Genomic DNA, 14,082 nt, shown 5'->3' on the forward strand with positions numbered 1-14,082 from the left:
CTCCTATACTCAGTACTTCGATTTATGAATGCCAGGATGCCAAAAGCCTTCTTTACAACCCTGTCTACCTGTGACGCCACTTTCAGGGAATTGTGTATCTGAACTCCCAGATCCCAGTGCCCTACCATTTACTGTATATGTTCTACCTTGATTTGTCCTTCCAAAATGCAACACCTCACACTCGTCTGCATTAAATTCCATCTGCCATTTTCTGGCCCATTTTTCCAGTTGGTCCAGATCCCTCTGCAAGCCTTGAAAGCCTTCCTCACTGTCCACAATGCCTCCAATCTTAGTGTCATCAACAAACCTGCTGATCCAATTTACCACATTATCATCTTAGATCACTGATATAGGCAGCAAACAACAATGGTCCCAGCACAGATCCCTGTGGCACACCACTGGTCATAGGCCTCCAGTCTGAATAGCAATCATCCACTACCACTCTCTGTCTTCTCCCACGCAGCCAATTTCAAATCCAGAATACTACCTCTCCATGGATACCTAATGCCTGAACATTCTGAACTAACCTCCCATGTGGGACCTTGTCAAGTGCCTTACTAAAGTCCATGTATACAACATCCACAGCCTTTCCTTCATCTATTTTCTTGGTAACCTCCTCGAAAAACTCTACAAGATTCATTAGTCACTATCTACCACACGCAAAGTCATGCTGACTATCTTTAATCAGCCCTTGGCTGTCCAAATATTTGTATATCCAATCTCTCAGAACACCTGCCAATAATTTACCTACTACTGATGTCAAGCTCACTGGCCTTTAATTACCTGATTTACCTTTGGAGCCTTTTTTAAGCAACAGAACAACACAAGCTACCCTCCAATCCTGTGGCACCGCACCCGTGGCCAAGGAAATTTTAAATATTTTTTTAAATATTCTCTCTGCCTGTTCTCCATCTCCCTCTGGTGCTCCCCTCCCCCTTTCTTTCTCCCTAGGCCTCCCGTCCCATGATCCTTTCCCTTCTCCAGCTCTGTATCCCTTTTGCCAATCACCTTTCGGGCTCTCGGCTTCACCCCACCTCCTCCGGTCTTCTTCTATCATTTCGCATTTCCCCCTCCACCTCCTGCTTTCAAATCTCTTACTATCTTTCCTTTCAGTTAGTCCTGACGAAGGGTCTCGGCCCGAAACGTCGACTGTGCTTCTCCCTATAGATGCTGCCTGGCCTGCTGCGTTCCACCAGCATTTTGTGTGTGTTGCTTGAATTTCCAGCATCTGCATATTTCCTCGTGTTTGCTTTTTAAATATTTCTGCCAGGGCCCCTGCAATTTCTGCACTAGTCTCTCTCAAGGTCCAAGGAAATATCATGTCAGGTCCGGGGGATTTATCTACCTGTAATCACTGTAAGGCAGCAAGCACCTCCTCCTCTTTAATCTCCATATGTTCCATGACACCACTGCTTGTTTCCCTTCCTTCCATACATGCTATGCCAGTTTCCTGAGTAAATACTAATGCAAAAAAAAACTGTTTAAGATCTCCCCCATCTCGTGAGGCTCCACACATAGACAACCACTCTGATCTTCTAGAGGACAAATTTTGTCCCTGACTATCCTTTTACTCTTAATATACTTGTAGAAACCCTTCAGGTTTACCTTCACATTATCTGCCAAAGCAACCTCATATCTTCTTTTTGCCTTCCTGATTTCCTTCTTTTGTGTTTTATTACATTTTTTATACTCTTCAAGTACCTCATTTGTTCCTTGTTGCCTATACCTACTATACACCTCTCTCTTTTTCTTAACCAGATCACCAATATCCCTTGAAAACCAAGGTTCCCTATGCCTGATAACTTTGCCTTTAATCCTGGCAGGAACATGCAAACTCTGCACTCTTAAAATTTTGCCTTTGAAGGCCTTCCATTTACTGAACACATCCTTGCCAGAAAACAACTTATCCCAATCCACTCTTCCTAGATTCTTTCTTATTTCCACAAAATTGGCCCTTCTCCAATTTAGAACTCAGCTCGAGGACCAGACCTATCCTTATCCATAATTAGCTTGAAACTAATGACATTATGGTCACTGGACCCAAAATGTTTGCCTACACATACTTCTGTCACCTGACCTCTCTGGTTCCCTAATAGGAGATCAAGTATTGCATCCTTTCTTGTAGGTACTTTTATATATTGATTTAGAAACCTTTCCTGAACACATTTGACAAACTCCAAGCCATCTAGCCCTTTCACAGTGTGGGAGTCTCAATCAATATGTGGAAAGTTAAAATCCCCTACTGTTACAACTTCCTGTCTCTTACATCGGTCTGCTATCTCTCTACAGATTTGCTCCTCCAATTCTCTCTGACTTTTGGGTGGTCTATAAAACAACCCTATTAGTGTGGTCACACCTTTCCCGTTCCTCAGCTCCACCCATATGGCCTCTGTTGAGGAGCCCTCCGAATTGTCCTGTCTACACACAGCTGTGATATTTTCCCTGTTTATTAATGCTACTCCTCCCCCCCTTTCATCCCTCCCCTTCTGTCATATCTGGAACAATGGAACCCCAGAATGTTAAACTGCCAGTCCTGCCCCTCCTGCAACCAAGTCTCACTAATAGCAATAATGTCGTAATCCCACGTGCCAATCCACGCCCCAAGCTGATCTGCATTACCTACAATACTCCTTGCATTGAAAGAGATGCACCTGAGAAAATTTCTATAACGTACAAACCTTTGATTTCTGTCTATACATGCAGTCCTTGCATGACACCTTGCCCTACTGTCCTGTTTATTATTTATTGTAATGCCTGCACTGTTTTTGTGTACTTTATGCAGTCCAGTGTAGGTCTGTAGTCTCGTGTAGCTTTCTCTGTGTTGTGTTTTTTATTACGTAGTTCGGTCTAGTTTTTTGTACCGTGTCATGTAACACTATGGTCCTGAAAAACGTTGTCTCATTTTTATTATGTACTGTACCAGCAGTTATGGACAAAATGACAATAAAAGTTGACTTAACTGGACATTTATTCTCCTCCACCTCACTGTCTGCTCTAACACTCTGGTTCCCCTCCCTCTGCAAATCTAGTTTAAACCCCCCACCCTCCCGGAGCAGCACTAGCTAATCTACCCACAAAGATGTTAGTCCCCCTCCAGTTCAGGTACAACCTGTCCCGTCGGAGCAGGTCCCACCTTTCCTGGAACAAGGCCCAATTGTCTAGAAACATAAAGCCCTCCCTCCTGCACCATCTCCTTAGCCACATATTTAGCTGCATTATCCTCCTATCTCTAGCCACACTGGCATGTGGGATGGGTAGCAATCCTGAGATTGCAACCCTGGAGATCCTGTCCTTCAACTTTGCACCTATCTCCCTAAACTCTCTTTGGAGGACCTCCTCCTTCCTATCCACGTCATTGGTACCTACATGCACCACGACATCTGGCTGCTCACCCCCCCCCCCCCCCCCCGAGAATACCGAGAACTCTATCCGAGATATCGCGGACCCTGGCACCAGGGAGGCAACAGACTATCCGGGATTCTCCATCTCTCCCACAGAACCTCTTATCTGTCCCCCTTACTATCGAATCCCCTATCACTACTGCTCTCCTTTTTTCCCCTCCTTCCTTTCTGAGCTGAGGCTCCAGTCTCAGTGCCAGAGACATGACCACTCCAACTTGTCCCTGGTAGATCATCCCCACCAACAGTATCCAAAACGGTATACTTATTGTCAATAGGAATGGCCACAGGGGTGCTCTGCTCTTTCTGTCAATTTCCCTTCCCACTCTCTACAGTCGCCCAGCTCCCTAACTCGGTTTGTCAGGAGCTGCAGCTGGATGCATCTTTTACAGGTGGAGTCATCAGGGACAATTGTGCTGTCCCTAACTTCCCACATACTGCAAACAGAGCACTCGGATGGCGACCCATATATGCATTCCACTTGCACTTAAGAGTAAAATTGTTAATTATTGTAAGTGCTTCCTTCTGAATGGAGGTTTTTCCTCGATGATAGTGAATGGTCACTAGGTTCAGCCTGGGAATGTTGCAACCTCATCTCTAAGCTAGGGTCTAGGTTAACATATATGAAAATTGATTCAGCTTCAGATTCAGTAGCAGTTGAACTTGAGCTTGTTCTTGTGAGTTAGCACAATGTAGGGAAGCCTTCATTGTAGTAAAGTAATACTTTCAATCTACTTTGATTTTCAGCACCCTCCTGGGTTTCCCTCAGAACACTGAGTTATCCAAGTAACTTGTAGTAATGTCTCAACATATTAATGCCATTCCAGGGACTCCTTAATTTCTCACACAACTAGGGAGCCCCTCAGTATCTCTCCACACTCCCAAGGGTCCTTCAGTGTTTCAACAGAATTCTAGTGTCCTCAAAATATCAACCCACTCAAGGGGATCCATTAACTTATGGATACTTCAGTGTGCTTAATGCATTCCCAGTCCCTTAGTGTATCCAGACACATCGAGTGACCAACCTGCCTCTGTCATCATGGTAATGTAGCACCCCTGAAGACACTGTTACGAAGGATAATAATATGAGATTAATCCATTACAAATGAAACATTTTGATAGAAATTATTGTGATAGTCATGGTAATTCTAGGATCATTTAAATAGTTCCTAAAATTATGTCCAAGATTTATGTCTTGCAATTTTCCATTTAGGCACACAGTAGCTTCTCTCCATAACTAGTCCGCACTGCATTTTGTTCTGTTACACTTGGGAGACTTGTTGGATCCTGCAGTCTTTCAATTTGGTTTCCAAGTCAAGTCAAGTCACTTTTTATTGTCATTTTGACCATAACTGCTGGTACAGTACACAGTAAAAACAAGACAGCTTTTTTCCAGACCATGGTGCAACATGAAACAGTACAAAAACTGCACTGAACTACATGAAAACAACACAGGAAAAAAACTACACTAGATTACAGACCTACCCAGGACTGCATAAAGTGCACAAACCGGTGCAGGCATTACAATAAATAATAAACAAGACAATAGGCACAGTAGAGGGCAGTAAGTTGTTGTCAGTCCAGTCTCTGGGTATGGAGGAGTCTGATAGGTTGGGGGAAGAAACTGTTATACAGTCTGGTCGTGAGAGCCCAAATGCTCCAGTGCCTTTTCCCAGATGGCAGGAGGGAGAAGAGTTTGTATGAGGGGTGCGTGGGGTTCTTCATAATGCTGTTTCATTTGCGGATGCAGCATGTAGTGTATATGTTGGTAATGGCGGGAAGAGAGACCCTGATGATCTTCTCAGCTGACCTCACTATCTGCTGCAGGGTCTTGCGATCTGAGAGGGTGCAATTTCCGAACCAGGCAGTGATGCAGCTGCTCAGGATATTCTCAATACAACCCCTGTAGAATGTGATGAGGATGTGGGGTGGGAGATGGACTTTTCTCAGCCTTCGCAGAAAGTAGAGATGCTGCTGGGCTTTCTTTGCTATGGAGCTGGTGCTGAAGAACCAGGTGAGATTCTCTGTCCTGTGAACACCAAGAAATTTGGTGCTCTTAACGAGCATGGCTTTTAGATGGTCATAAGTTGCTAGTAACGACGGTTCACTGCCTGTGTTGGGGACAATATGAATGGGATTTTGATGTGCTGAAGGTTTTGGCTTGCACTCATACTGCCCAGGTTATAAAGGAGACCATTCAGTCTAAAAAGTCTTTGTCAGTTCTCAGATCAAGTTAATCAGTCCTGTTCACTTACCTCCTGTGACCCATTCTCTCTCGCATGTCCACTAATCATGCCTGACCCCAACTCTCTTGCAACACACCTACACTGAAGTGTCAATAAGTATGTGCTCGGGATACGGGAGGAAACCAGAGCACCTGGAAGAACCCACATTGTCATAGGGAGAATGTGAAAACTCCACACAGACAGCACCAGTGGTCATGGTTGTACCTGTATTGCCAGAATTGTGAGGCAGCAGCTCCACCAGTTGTACTAAAGGGAATGTATTGTACGAGGGGTGATTGATATGTTCGTGACCTAAGGTAGAAGGAGTCGGTTTTAGGAAACCTAGCTCATTTATTTTTCAACATAGTCCCCTCCTACATTTACACACTTAGTCCAGTGGTTGTGGAGCATATGGATCTTGGACCTCCAGAAAGTGTCCACAGATGGGTGATTAATAAGATTGTGGCCTAAGGTAGAAGGAGATGAGTTATACAGCTCTTGTTACATGCAGGTCAACTCTTTGAGTGATTATGCAGAAAGTTTGAAGATAACAACTCATCTCTTTCTTCCTTAAGCCACGAATTTATCAATCACCTGTGATGAGTTATTAACATAAAAAACAAATCACGCAAGATAAAGCGGACAAAAATACAGAATATAAAGACATAAAACTGAAAGTGTCCAAGTGTACTGCAGTCCAATCCATAAATTGTAAATCCAGAACTTCAGTGCCATCTTCTGAGAGCATCAAAGGAGAGAGAGAGACCATTTGAATGCAGATAGCTTAACCCGACAACAGTGAGCAAGAGGCCAGTAGACGGTACTGAAGCCTCGCTTGTCTTCTGCAGTTATCTTGATGCTTCAATCTTTTTTTGAAGTTTTAATAGGTGAGATTGGCAAGAAATGGAGTTGATCATGGGCTCGCACTCTGTCTCTAAGCTTCTAGGCCTCAAGGCCACTCACCCCTTGGAATTATCTAGGAGACAGTAAAGTGCCAGATCACTCAATTAATCTTCAAACTGTAGATCACAGTCTCTAACAGTACCAGAAACACATTTAAAATAAAAGGAAGGTGTGAAAGAAACAGTTTTGTGGACTATCTGGAGGGTGTCGCCCAAGGTAGTGTTGCTTGCTGGCGCCATCTTGACTGGAAAAGGTTAGTGTGACTGTGCGGATTTCCCTCAAGGTCATCTCTGGTTTCCACCCACCTGCAAAGACATGATGGCAGGAAAGTCAATCTGCCACTTGCCCATTGTGTAAGTAGGTTTTGGGAGAATGGTTACAGGGTAAGAGGTAGCAGATTGCTTTGACAACTGGCATAGACTCAGTGGACATCATGGCATTCTCCTGTGTCATAAGAAATACGGGAAATTAAATGTTGAATATGGTTTGATGCACCACCTGAATTTTCTGGAGGCATGTTTGACCTTGAATCAGTAGGTCCAAGATTAAAGACACACTTCAGAGGTTTAAAGATGTAATTTAATCTGACACACCAATATTGCCCTTTTGGAACTGGCGTTGTTTGGAAGTGCTGTTGGCGCTTCCGGTTCGTAATAAAATATGGCTTGCTCTCAAGGTGGGGGCTGGTGGGTGTGGAGAAACAAGGGAATTCTTCCAGAGCCCTTGAACCTGAAAAAACTGTCCCTAAATGAAGTCTATTTGGGTATGATCACCTTGCTGTTGCTGGGATCTTGCTGTGTATAAATTGGCTGCTTTGTTTACACCAGTGACTGCACTTGAAAGCATGCTCTGAAGTGTCCTGCAATAGTGTAGACTGTATTGGGAGTGGCCATGTTTCCACTGGTTATACCTTGAGTTAGACCCACAGGAGACTTGCTATCAAGTGAAAGGAGAAGGGCAGAGGAGCGATGGTTAACCAGTCTCATTTGAATATCAAGAACATGCAGCACACTCCCAGAGCTTTAAACCTATGACCAGCTGCTCAATCACAGAGTCAGAATCAGTTTTATTATCACTTACATGTGTCATGAAATTTGTTGCTTTGTGCCTGCCAGCAGTACAATACAATACATAAAGTACTGTAAGTTACAATAAGAAATAGAAAAACAAATAAGTAGAATATAGGGCCTACACAGATTTGCTAATTCTAACCCTTTCCTCCTACATAGCTGCCAATTTTTCCATCATCTACGTGCCTATCTGAGGTTTTCTTAAATGTTTCTAATGTATATATAACTGTGCTTAAAATACTTGCCTCTGACATCCCTCCCTATATTTTTTTTCCAATCATCTTAAAATTAGCAAAAAGGGAGCAAAATAGTGAGATACTGTTAATGGACCATTTAGAAATCTGACAGTGGAGGAGAAGAAGCTGTTCCTAATACATTGAGTGTATGCCTTTAGACTTCTATACCTCGGCTCTGATGGTAGTAATGTGAAGAGCATGACCTGACCATCACCAGCACTCTGTTCTACGAGAGAAATAAGATGAAAACTTCATGGATGCTTCCCCGTTCAAAGACTCGGCATCTTTTCATTGTTCAGAGGAGGGATTGCAGAGACGTAATGAATACAAGAGCCATGATCAGTGCTGATGATGGCTAGACAGACCATCGGCTTATTTGCTCACCTTCAAAATCATGCGGAAGAGTAGAGTGTAAAAGCTGAGCTGTCCCAGTTTCTACATTGAGAGCCTAAAAGCCACAGCAAAGGTACATCTCCAGGCTGTCCCTTCTGAAAGACTCTCGAAGCAGTATCCAGAGGGCATTGAAGCACACTGGACCACACTGAAGACCACCATGCTTGATACTTGTGAAAACATCTTTGGATGCAATGATGGAAAACAAAGATTGATTTGATGAGAATTACAATGAAATAGAAGATCTAATCAACAACAAAATGAAAGCTTCTTGTGCCTGGCAGAAGGACATCAACTGCAAGGCTAAAAGAGAAGTCCATTCCAAAACTAAGACCATAGTCCAACGTAGAGTAAGGGAAATAAAGAATCAATGGTGGACCGAGAGGGCCCTAGAAATACAGTAGCTTGTTGACTCTGGTGATATCAGGGGTTTCTTTATTGCCACCAAGCTATCGTGGCCTAAATCCTCTTCGCTACGAAGATTGTCAAAGGCTGCTAAAGGACAATGATGCCATCAATTCTTGATGGAAGGAACACTTTCAGGAGCTACTTAATCATAACACCACTGTTGACATTGAAGTCATCAGCCAGTTCCCACGATGACCCATGAAGGAGGACATGAGTAAGTTTCTTAATATCAACGAGGTGCAGGTGGTTTGCAAGAAATTGAGGAACAAGAAATCCACTGGGCCTGATGGAATTCCAGCAGAAATCCTCAACGAAGGTGGCACAGAACTTTTAAGCTATATTTGTGACCTGCTTGTCAAGATTTGTGGCCAGGAGAAGAATCCAGCTGAACTCAGGGGCACCCTGATTGTCACACTCTCCAAAAAGGATGACAAAGCTCACTGCAGAAACTATAGAGGCATCTCCCTCCTCTCTACACCAGGAAAAGTACTCACCTGAGTTTTATGTGACCAGCTTTCACCTCTGGCAGAAGGTCTCCTGCCTGAGTCTAACTGTGGCTTCCATCCAGCCAGAGGAACATTTGACATGATTTTTACAGCACATAAATTGCAGGAGAAAACCTGGAAACAAATGCTCCCACTTTATATGGCCTTCATAGACCTTACAAAAGCATTTGACTCTGTAAATTGTCCTGCCCTTTGGCAGGTCCTGTTCAAAATTGGGTGCCTGGAGAAATACCTTAAGATTCTGCAGCTCTTACACAATGACATGATTGCAACAATCATCAGCAACAGTGGCTCTGAAACAGCACCTTTTAAGGTTAAGACCAGGGTTAAGCTGGGGTGCCCCAACTCTGTTTGCAGTTTTCATTGCAACCATTCTTCACCTCAGAGGCCAAGGTATCCCATAAGGAGTCCAGATTCTCTATAGGACAGATGGTGGGGGTGGGGCTCTTTAACCTTAACAGATTCAAGGCAAAGAGCAAGATGTCAACTACTTCCAGCACGGAGCTCCAATATGCAGACGACAATGCTGTTGTAGCTCACTCTGAGGTGGATTGGCAGTGCATAATGGATGCTTTTGCCAGAGCCTACAAGCTCCTGGGTCTTGATCTAAACATTAATAAAACCCAAGTCCTACACCAACCTGCTCTAGATCCAGCTCCTAAACCTCCAACCATCCAAGTTGACATTGCCCTGGAGAATACTGACCATCTCCCAGATCTTGGCAGCCTTCTTTCAAGCGCTAGCGTTGACTTGAAATAGATCACAGGATAGGCTGTGTGAGTGGAGCTTTTGCCAGGCTTTTTGAAAGAGGGTTTTTGAAGATCAGGATATCAAGACCAACACCAAACTTCTGGTCTGTAAAGCTACAGCCCTTCCCTCCTTGTTAAATGGAATGGACTCATGGACAACAGAGAGCAACCACACAAAATCCCTAGAAGCTTATCATCAAAGATGCCTCTGAAAGATTCTGAGAGTTAGCTGGAAGAACAGGCGTGCTAACTCCAGCATCCTGGAGGAAGGTGGCGTTAACTACATAGCCACAATTGCGACTCAACACCAATTGCGATGAGTCGGCCACATCCCTTAAACAACTTCTGTTTGGCTAACTCAAGTATGAAAAGCATGCTCCTGTAGGGCTGAAAAAGCAGTTCGGAGACAATATCAAGACCGACCTGAGGAAATGCCACATCATGAGGGAAATTAGCACAGAATAGGAAAAATTGGAGAAAGACTGTCTATGGGGGAACTGCACAGCTCGAAGAATACGTCCAGTGTGCCACTGAGACAAAGGACAGATTGGGAAGGCCCAACCAGCACATCCACCACTACTTCAAAGATCTACATCTACCAACACTGTAGTGGGACTTGTGGATCACGGATCAGCCTCTTCAGTCATCTCAAGATCCACAAGTGAGAGGATCAACCACCAGGAGAAGAATCATACTTGACTACAAGTAATCGCTGATGATGAAACTTCTGTACCTCTGCCCTGATGGTAGTAATGAGATGAGGGCATCCTCTGGGTGGTGGGAGTCCTTCATGATGGATGCTGGCTTTTTGTCCATGATGATGGTATTTACAACAGTATTGGCAACTTTAACCTTTAACATTGAAAGGAAAAATGACTAGCTATATCTCAGGCACAGCTGCTGGTGTGCTTAGCCACTCTCTCCAGTGAAGAGAACCCCCCCCCCCCCCACCCCATGCCACAACCCAAAAATCCAGACCTGTAGACTTATGAATAAGTAGTTATGAGAGTATGTTAAACTTTCCTATGGGGTCTTTAGACTTCCCAAAACCCCAGCATTACCTTGATATGTCCAGGACTTGTGCATTCATATCCTGAATCTTAATATGATGGAAATCCTGGAAGAAAATAAACAACTTTTCTTCTGTTAAATTGTCTTGAACACTAGTTATAAAATTGTTGAGAGTGGGATAGTGATGTTTGTTAAATTGGTGCAGCAGGTAGAAACAGAGGTATTGCACTGAAACCTTGGGCAAGCTATTCAACCAGGTGATGAATTGTTCCCTAGATATGCAATACCTGACAGTGTAAACCATACACAGTTGCCCAAGAAAGACCATAAACCTTTGGTGAACACAATAACGAGTCCTTTTTGAAAGCTTGAAGCTCTAATGGGATAATCAAGTTCATCTTTGGCACTGGCTGAGGCCCAGTTTAACTCTCAGTGAACACTGCTGGCAACTCACTCAATCCGCAGGAAGGATGGCCCCTTTCCAAGATCCGACCACTGAAGCTGCTGCTGTTGCCCTGGCAACTGCAACTTCTGATTACCAACGATGCGCTTCACCGAGACTTCAAATCGGTGCATCCCAGGGACAAAGCCATCTTGCGTCTGGTGTGATCACTTTCCCTGTCCCAAGGGTGAAGGTGTAAAGCCCAAAAATTATTGTGAGTGTCAATGTGGCTTCAATGCTACTTATAATAGGATTTACTTTTGACCAAGGTCACTTACTGTTCAGCGTGTTAGTGGAGCTCACATCAATAGCTGATATTTAAAAGCTTGCTAAGATTGAAAATGCAAGCTATAAGCTTGAAAGTCTAATGGCTTTACTTTGAGTTTAAAGCTGTTGGCTACTTTACAGAAAGGATGTTTAGATCATGTCCCTAAAAGACTGGTTTATTGTGAAAAGTTCAGCTCTGGAAATGCTGAAGGAACAGTTGTTGCTGGATCTTGTTTTCATTAAAAGAGCTTCAAGTATCCAGGGAAGTGAATTCAGAATCTTCCATTTTGAAGAAAGAATCCTTTATTGAGTTATTTGTACTTTGCTACTCCGCTGGCTTAAATCTTGATCTTTCTCTCATCCCTCCCGCTCAAAGATGGTGGGCACCTGTTGTCTTGCACTTGTCTCTAATACATAAACCCTTGAAATGAGGCAATGTTACTGAGTGGGAACTTTGCACTGAACCTGGTTATAACAGCAACATGTGTTCAGACAATGCACAATGTGCTGGAGCCACCAGATGTGTTGGCAGAGCAAGAAGACCAGCTGATTCTGCCAATCTACATCCTGGTGTCTAAATCCAGGTCCCATTGTTCCATCTTGCAATGTTAATCCCAGTTGAGGTCTCATTCTACATTACAAAGTATGTGGTTACCCTATTTTAAGCATTGTGGGTTTTGGGGAAGGCAATGTTAGGGGTTGGTGGTGAAAAAGGATGAAAGAAATAGCAGCACAAGTGGGCCATTTGGGCCCTCAAGCCCATTCTGCCATTCATCGAGATAATTGTTAATTTTCTGTTTTGACACCACTTTCCTTCAATGTTCTCTAAATCATTTCATATCAAAAATCCATTTCTGTTTTAAATGCTGCTTGTCATCAAGCTGAAAGGATTGACAATGAACAAATTTCAATCAATTTCTGGGGTCGAGATACATCCCTACCAAAGGAGGTGCAAGGTGCTCTTTCTCTCCCCAGGTCACCCTTGGGCAAGGTGTAGCACCTACTTAGCTCCATCTGCCCCAATCAGGGTTATGTGAAGTTATGGGAGCAGGTGGTGGATGGTCGTATGAGCAGCTGATGCACATCAGAAGTCCCGGTTATGCAACTACTGACACCAGACAGAAATCTCTGAAAAATGTTGGTAATGTCTGGGGTCACCCATCTTGCCCAGAAGAAGGCTATAATAAACCACTTCTGAAGAAAGATTTGCCCAGAACAGACATAGTCATGGATAAGACCATGATCACCCACATCAGAAAGACACGACACATGATGATGATCAGAAAAAAAATCTGCTACTGTGACTCTTGGCCCTAGGCTCCTTAACAAAGGGAAACAATGAGAAAAAGCTTTAAAAAAAAGGTGTGATCACTTTTTCTATAGATAATATATACAAGAAAGAATTAGCAAAGTGACTGTTGGTTTCTATAGAATGGGAGTCTGGGGAATTAATAATGAACAACAAGGTGACGGCAGGTGAATTAAACAAGTATTTTGCATCAGTCTTCACAACAGTGGCTACAAATAACATCCCAGAAATAGCTATAAATAAAGAACTGGGAGGGAGAAACTAGGGAAAGCTACAGTCATGCAGGTAGTGGCACTGAGCAAATTGTTGAAGCTGTAGGCTGACCAGTCGTCGAGTCCTCATGGTCTTACAGATCTTGCAAGTGGCCAGTGTATACTTGACCAGTGACTTGAATTCCTCAAAATTCATTAGATTTTGAGAATGTTCCATAAGTTTCAAAGAATAATAGCAAATGTATTTCCTTTATTCAGAAAGAGAGTGAATTAGAAAAGGAACTTCAAGTTGTTTAACATGACTCACAGGGTAAATGTTAGAAGCTATTTGTTAAGATGAAGCATGTAAGAAAGCATAAATGTAATCAGGTAAAGTCACCATGATTTTCTGAAGTTCTTTGAAGATGTATGGATGAAAGAGAATTGGTGAATGTGCAGATTGTCAGATGGCATTTGGTAAGATGCCACATTAAAGATTATGGCCGAAATTATAAGTTTCTGGTTGAGCAGATAACATATTGGTATGGAGAGAAGATTGGCTGGTTGATTTGAAAGAAAATATTTGCTTTGCATGCCATCTATATAGATAATTTCACCGCATCAGTATTTTGAGATAGTGCAAGGGAAAATACGTAACAGAATTCAGAATAAAGCGTTGCAGAGAAAGTGCAGGTAGGCAATAAGGTTCAAGGACATGATGAGGCAGACTAAGCTGAAGAGAACATCTTGTCATCCAGGGAGACTGTTCAATAGTCTAACAGCAGCAGGATAGAAGCTGTCTTTCTGTTGAGTGGAACATGCTTTCAAGGCCTTTGCATCTTCCTGATAGGAGAAGTCCAGGGTGGAAGGAGTCTAATTATTGTGGCGGCTTTACCATGTCAGTAGGAAGCGTAGACAGAGTCCATGGAAGGTGGCTCCTTTTCATGATGTGCTGAGCTGTGTCCGCAACTCTC

At 43.3% G+C, this 14,082-nt stretch overlaps 1 protein-coding gene across 1 annotated transcript in view; it reads left to right on the forward strand.

Annotated features, from left to right (window-relative positions):
• nrcama (neuronal cell adhesion molecule a) overlaps nt 1-14,082 on the forward strand; it is a 430,696-nt gene that overhangs the window by 95,555 nt on the left and 321,059 nt on the right. The gene's annotated exons all lie outside the window — the stretch shown is intronic.

This window comes from Hypanus sabinus, chromosome 8 (assembly GCF_030144855.1).
Source record: "Hypanus sabinus isolate sHypSab1 chromosome 8, sHypSab1.hap1, whole genome shotgun sequence".
In the NCBI taxonomy this organism is placed as follows: Eukaryota; Metazoa; Chordata; class Chondrichthyes; order Myliobatiformes; family Dasyatidae; genus Hypanus; species Hypanus sabinus.